Source organism: Miniopterus schreibersii (assembly GCF_964146895.1).
Source record: "Miniopterus schreibersii genome assembly, chromosome: 9".
NCBI lineage: Eukaryota > Metazoa > Chordata > Mammalia > Chiroptera > Miniopteridae > Miniopterus > Miniopterus schreibersii.
In genome coordinates, this window is record NC_138118.1 from 18631680 (window position 1) to 18638867 (window position 7188).

The following is a 7188-nucleotide window of genomic DNA, read 5'->3' on the forward strand; positions in this document are numbered from 1 at the left end:
ATGTTCTCTATGACCAAGGTCCATAAATTTAGCACTTATGCTTTCTTCTATGTAATTTACTGTTTCAGATCTTATATTTTGGTTTTTGATCCATTTTGAATTAATTTTTGTACATGGGGATAAACTGTGATCCAGTTTCATTTTTTTGCATGTGGCTTTCCAGTTTTCCCAGCATCATTTATTGAAGAGCCTTTCTTTATTCCATTGTGTGTTTCTGGCTCCTTTGTGAAAAATTATCTGCCCATATACAGGTGGTTTTATATCTGGGCTCTCAATTATATTCCATTGATCTGTGTGTTTGTTTTTCTGCCAATACCATGCTGTTTTGATTATTGTAGCTCTGTAGTAAAATTTGAAGTCAGATAGTGTGATACATCTGGCTTTGTTCTTTTTTCTCAGGATTGCTTTGGCTATTTAGGGTCTTTTATGGCTCCATACAAAGCTGATGATTTTTTGTTCTATTTCTTTAAAGAATGACATTGGGATTTTCATGGGAATTGCATTAAATCTGTATATTGCTTTGGGTAATATGGCCATTTTAACTATATTGATTCTTTCAATCCAGGAACACAAGATATTTTCTATTTTGTTGTGTGTTTTTCAATCTCTTTTAATAACACTTTGTAGTTTTCAGTATATAGGTCTTTCATGTTCTTTGTTAATTCCTATATATTTTATTCTTTTGGTTGCAATTGCAAAGGAATAATTATTTTTCCCCTGAAGTTTCATTGTTAGTATATAGGAAGGCAATGGATTTTTTGTACATTGATTCTGCAACTTTACTCTATTTTTTATTGTTTCTAATAGTTTTTTGGTGGAGTCTTTAGGGTTTTCTATGTACAGAATCATGTGATCTGCAAAAAGTGACACTTTTACGTCTTCCTTCCCTATTTGGATGCCTTTTATTTCTTTCTCTTGCCTTATTGCTCTGGCTAGGACTTCCAGAACTATGTTGAATGAGCATGGAGATAGTGGGCATCCTTGTCTTGTTCCTGATTTTAGAGGACAAGTTTTCAGTTTTTCTCCATTGAGCATAATATTGGATAAGGGTTTATCATATATGGCCTTTATTATGTTGATCCACTTCCCTTCTAGAATTACTAAACAATTTTAAAAATCTACATATCAGTTACATGTAGTTACAGCTTGTTACTGGAAAGAAACATATCCACCGTATGGACCATAGCTGAGTGATTCAGGGCTAGGTTTCAAGGGCAGAAACTCTTACATTGATGAAGTATATGAAATTTTTTAGACATTATAAAGAGCATCAGATAAGCCTTCATTCATCCTGAGACAAAACAAGACAAGAGATATATTTGGGAACTCTAAGTTTGCATAAATTACGTGATCAACCCCTTTTGGCAGAACACATCATTTAAAAATGATTACGATCACAGCTGCTACAATGATGAAGTGTTTCCTTGAGAATTCTTTTTCAGGTGTACAGTATGTTATGACATTTTGTGGAATAGGTTTTTACTTGCTTTTTCATCTTAAAAATTTAGATTACCCATCTATATCCCATTACACCCCTGAAGATAAAGATTTATATTTCAGAACAATGTACATATTTTGTGGCAACAGACTGAAGAGTGACAGCAGGCTAACACACATTTTTAGGGAAATGGTAACACAGTAAAGGACTGCAATGCAAGTCTCAATCATATGCCAAAAGCAGTCTTGGTAAGCTTGAAGACAAGACAAAACTAAAAATTCTGCCATTACATATAAAACTAACAGATCATGATAGAAATCACAGCTATGCTTGGTGGTTTCAATTTTTTTCTTAAATGTAGATAACATGAAAAATACCTTAACCTTATTTATTTATTTTTTTTATAAAGCGTAAGTAAAGAGAAAGAAGGTGGCCAGGAGTAATTTATCTCTGGCATTTCTTCTAGGAGTCTCCTGTAGGGCGGCAGCTGCGGTTCAGTGCTCAGTGCACAGGGCAGCAGGAGGCTCCACTGACCTGGCAGACCCTGCACTGATGCCACCGCCCTCCACCCTCTTGCCTTTCTTCTCTTTGCTCGCACCATGGTTGATCAGCTGACTGAAGAACAGGTTGCTGAATACAAGGAAGCTTCTCTCTATTTGACAAAGATGGTGATGGCACCATCACAACAAAGGAACTTGGCACTGTCATGAGGTCACTGGGTTAGAACCCAACAGATGCCTAATTGCAGGATATGATGAATGAAGTGGATCCTGATGGTAATGGCACTATTGACTTACCAGAATTTTTTACTACGATGGCTAGAAAAATGAGATACAGATGGTGAAGAAGAAATCCATGAGGCATTCCGAGTCTTTGACAAGGATGGCAATGGTCACATCAGGGTGCAGAATGACATCATGTTATGACTAACTTAAGAGGAAAACTAACAGATGAAGTAGATAAATGATAAGGGAAGGAGATATTGATGGAGATGGACAACTCAACTATAGGTGATGGCTGTAAAATGAAGACCTACTTTCAACTCAGAAGATTCAGATTGAATATTTTACTCACCTCTTGCAAAGTTAATCTCTCTTCCTCCACCCATTTGCCCTCCTCCATCCCTCTGAGATTCATCAGTCTGATCCATGCTTCCATGTCATTGAATCTGTTCTGTTCATCACTATATTAAATTCTTTAGATTCCACATATAAGTGAATACGCATATATGCACAACTAAAGGACATGGACAATGGTGTGGAGAGGGACTGGGGAGGGAGGTGGGACAGGGTGGAATGGGTCTTTGGGGAGAAAAAGGAAAATCTGTAATATTTTAAACAAAAATAAACAAAAAAATAAATTACTATTTACATCCATTCCAACTTGTAAATGCCAGTCTTTTAATTTTTTCCAATAAAAAGACCATTAACTTTTAAAAAAGAATAATATATCTCAGTAGAAATTAAAATAAAAATAAACACCTCTTGTCCACACACTGTTATAAATAATAATATTCAGATAAATGTATGAAATTGACCATTTAAGTCTCATCCTGAATTATGTGATTTTGGAAAATATCACAGAAAATATATATTATGAGTTATATTTTTATGTAGTTTAGATGTATTTTTGTAGCCTACAAGCAATGGAAATGAAATGATTATTTAGCAAAAATCCAAGTGTGTGCAACTTTATGACAACTGTCTACTCTACTGCATACTCACCACCTGAAGCCTGGTCTCCTGTGACCTTGCATTTGCCCCTTTTACCCTCTTTGTCGTCCTCCCACTTGTCTTCCCCTCTGGTAACCACCCTTCTCTTATCTGTATCTATGAGTTTGTTTTTGTTTGTTTGTTCATTTGTTGTTTTTTGTTTCATACCCACATGAGTGAAATCATATGATTCTTGTCCTTTACCATCTGACATGCTACTTAACATAATACTCTCAAAATCCATCCATGTTGTCCCTGACACCTGTTGACATACTTTTATAAAAGAAATAAAATGTTTTCTCAAAGGAAAATAAATATAAGTTTGGGAGAACCAGAAGACATTTCTGATAGTGGCAATTAAACCATGAATTACTTCCTGGACGGACTAAACCTGGATGCATTCTTTCATTATAAAAGCAAATTTGTATAAAATTCATCCACTCTCTCAGTAGTGTTTATAAGCCATGACATAAAAGAGAAATGGTGGATATAGGTGAAATTCAGTTCTAAAGTAGCAATAGTGTTGACAATTATTGAGTACTTACAATGTTTGAGGCAGTACTCTTTAACATAGCACTTTACTTTTAACTTATTATTTAACATTCACATTTGTCCCATGAACTGGATAATATATTTTAAATTATTTTTTATTGTGGTTAAAAAATGAATAATAAAATTTACCATTTTAACCATTTCTATGTGTGCAGTTCAATAGTGTTAAGTATATTCACATGATTGTACAACCAGTCTTCAAAACTTTTTCAATTTGCCAAACTGAAATCCTATGCCTATTAAATAATAACTCTTTATTTCCTCATTCTCCCAGCACCTGGAAACCACCATTCTATTTTCTGTTTTTATGAATTTGGCTTCTCTAGATACTTCATATAAGTGGAATCATATTATCTTTTTGTGACTGGTTTATTTCACTTAGCATAATGTGCTCAAGATTTATCCAGGTTGTAATATGTGTCAGAATCTCTTTCCGTTTTAAGGCTAAATGATATTTCATTGTGTATGTGTGTGTGTGTGTGTGTGTGTGTGTGTGTATCGCATTTTGTTTATCTGTGCATTAGTTGGTGGATAGTTTGCTTCCACCTCTTGGCTATTGTGAATAGTGGTGTAAGAAATATGTGTGGTCAAACATCTCTCTGAGATTCTGTTTTCAATTCTTTTGGATATATGCCCATAAATGGAATTGCTGGACCATATGGTAATTTTATTTTTAATTTTTTTTAGGAGCTGCCATACTGCTTTCCACAGCTTCTATACCATTTTACATTTCCACCAGCAGAACACAGGGTTCCAAGTTTTCCTCACCCTCACCAACTCATTTAAGTGTCTGTGAGTGTTTTTTAGTAGCCATTCTTGTGGGTATGAGATAATATCTAATTTCTTGCTGCTATTTTTAAACTTGTTTTTCAGATGTTGAATCTAAGCTACAGAGAGGTTATGTAATTTGTGAAAAGCCACACAGTTTAGGGTGGATCTTCAAAACCACACTGTGCCTCTCACTCTTAATTTTTAACCACTACTCTGCAGTCAGCAATTATAGGCATGTTGGAAAAAAGAAACAGATCGGGACAGAGGAGCGAGTTGATGTAGAGTCTGCACTGGAAATAGGAAAACAGAGAAAATAGAGAGACTGAGTTCACCTTAATTGATATGCAAACCCTGACCAACAAGAATAATCATTTTGTCCTACTGTATGAGTCATGAGTAATGAGCAACGAAGGAAGGAGTAGATAAAAACAAGAGCAGAAGACAAACATTTTCCTTTCTCATACTCAGATAGATTTTCTCTGGCTAGTAAAGTGGAGTTGGTGGTGTGGTAAATGTGAAAATGCGGTAAATCATGCTAGCATCACACCATGTATTATTTATGACTTGTTGCATAAAAAATTATTGCCTAGATTAACTATTTAATTAATGTTATCTTTAGTAACATTCTATATTAACCTCATTTCTTGAGGTTAGACTTTATCATTCTATATTAACCTCATTTCTTGTCTTTGTTAAGCTCCAGGTTAAAAAATTCTGAATATTTTAGAGAATGATTGGATCAGGGGGGTGACTCTCATCTGAAAAATTCTGTTAAAATTCTAATGTCATTTTGGGGAAGCTCAGTGAGTGCACAAATCTTAACAATAAGAATGACTACCAAATAATGAGCCCCTATGATGTGCCAACGTTCTCACTTAATCCCCACAAGTACTACTTAAATGTATTAATAATACACTGGAAAATTTTGAGGTTATATCAATGTCCAAAGTCCAGCTCTGCTTTTGGAGGATACAGAATTCAAGTCAGTTCTATCCTGGAGTAAAATTAGTGTTCTAACCAAATAGGTTACCCATTCCTTTTCTTGTTCATGTAATCGATCATTTACTGATTTATCAAACTTTAGTAAATGTCTTCTACATGCCAAACGAAAAAGACAAGACAGAGTCTTTGATTTCAATGATGATGAAGTCAGCTTAACATGCTTTAATAGAACATATTCAAATAAGAGATGGTGACAACTTCTGCTTTTGAGTAAGATAAACGAGGCCATGGTGGCCCAGTATTGCCCCTGGAATATCTAGAACAAGCTTGATGAATTGCAAAGATCATATTTTTTAAAGACAGTAAAGAGTTATGGGAATAATAAACATGAGGAGTTGAAATTTCAGGGAATGGGATCCTTTTAAGAAGAGCCGACAACCACTGGCTTTTTGTTTTATTTAGTTGTGAACTTCAGGCTTGATACAATAGAGGGGTTCCTGTGAGAAAATGTTCATGAAGGCTTTGGTGGTTACACAGAACTGGCATCATAGATTTGAAGCTTCAAGAGCCTCAAACGCAAAGCCACTTTTCCCATGGGATATGTTTCTATGTCCCGGGCTACTTATGAGAGGCAAGGATATGAGAGCCTATAGCTCTTAATAGGCATACTTAAATCTCTTAAAGGTCTATTGTTCTTAGGAGACCAAGTTCTTCTAGAAGAAGGGGAGTGCCTCAAATGTACACAGGTATTTGCAAGATTTGAGTCTGCAGTAGTAGGGGCAATAAAATAGCTGGGTTCAAAACCTCTGGAGAGTAGGCAAGTAGTTAGTTAAAATACAAGCTCTTTCATAATGTACATAAATTCCTTATAACCTGAGTCAACAAACAAACAAATAATTTAAAAATAAATATATTTATGCATATAACATATTTGTATTACATATTTAATAATATATATTTAATAAATTACATATGTGTATGTATACACACATATATTTCTATACCACATTTTGCATTTACAGTTTTTATCTTTGGCACTCTTTCCTGATTAAGACCTATGTCTGTGAAGCAGCTGATTGGGGATAGGCTACAATGTGTAAGGAATCAGAGAATGAAGACCAGTGGTAACTGTTATTGGTAATACCACCTAAAAAATGTACAGACTAATTAAAGATTCATTATTTATAGGCTCTTAAGATTTACTCAAATATTTCTGACTTTGAATATCAAATTTTACATTATCATTTGAACTAAGGAGTCTCATCCTAATGTATTTAAGATATTTCTTAGGCTCAATTTATACAGCTTTGTCCAAGACAAATTGATGCAAGCCACAAATGTGAGTGGCATATATAATTTTAAATATCTTGTTATCCACATTAAAAATAAAAAGAAATAGATGAGATTAATTTTGATGTATATTTTTAACCTTCTATATCCAAAATATTAGCATTCAACATGTAATCGATATAAATTTCTTAATGAGATATTTTATTTTATAATAAATTTTTAAAATATGGTGTGCATTCCACACTTCTCACGCATCTCACGTTAAGTTGGCCACATTTCAGTAGCTCAATAGTAATTTGTGGAGAGTATTGACCATATAATCAAGAGAACATACTAGATTTCTGTTCATATAAGTTCTGCTTTTATAGAATCTAGAATAGTCTTTGTTTTCCACTCTGCTTGTTTAAACAATATGTTTTTATATCTCAGAATAAGAAAACTGTTTTCAAGCTAAAACAATGGAAGTCACCAATATGTACCAGA

At 34.2% G+C, this 7188-nt stretch overlaps 1 pseudogene across 1 annotated transcript; it reads left to right on the top strand.

Moving 5' to 3' along the window:
- Window positions 1-2037: 2037 nt before the first annotated feature.
- On the top strand, window positions 2038-2452 carry LOC308562052 (calmodulin-alpha pseudogene; annotated as a pseudogene). Its single transcript has one exon. The product of its transcript is annotated as a calmodulin-alpha pseudogene (transcript).
- Window positions 2453-7188: the final 4736 nt, after the last annotated feature.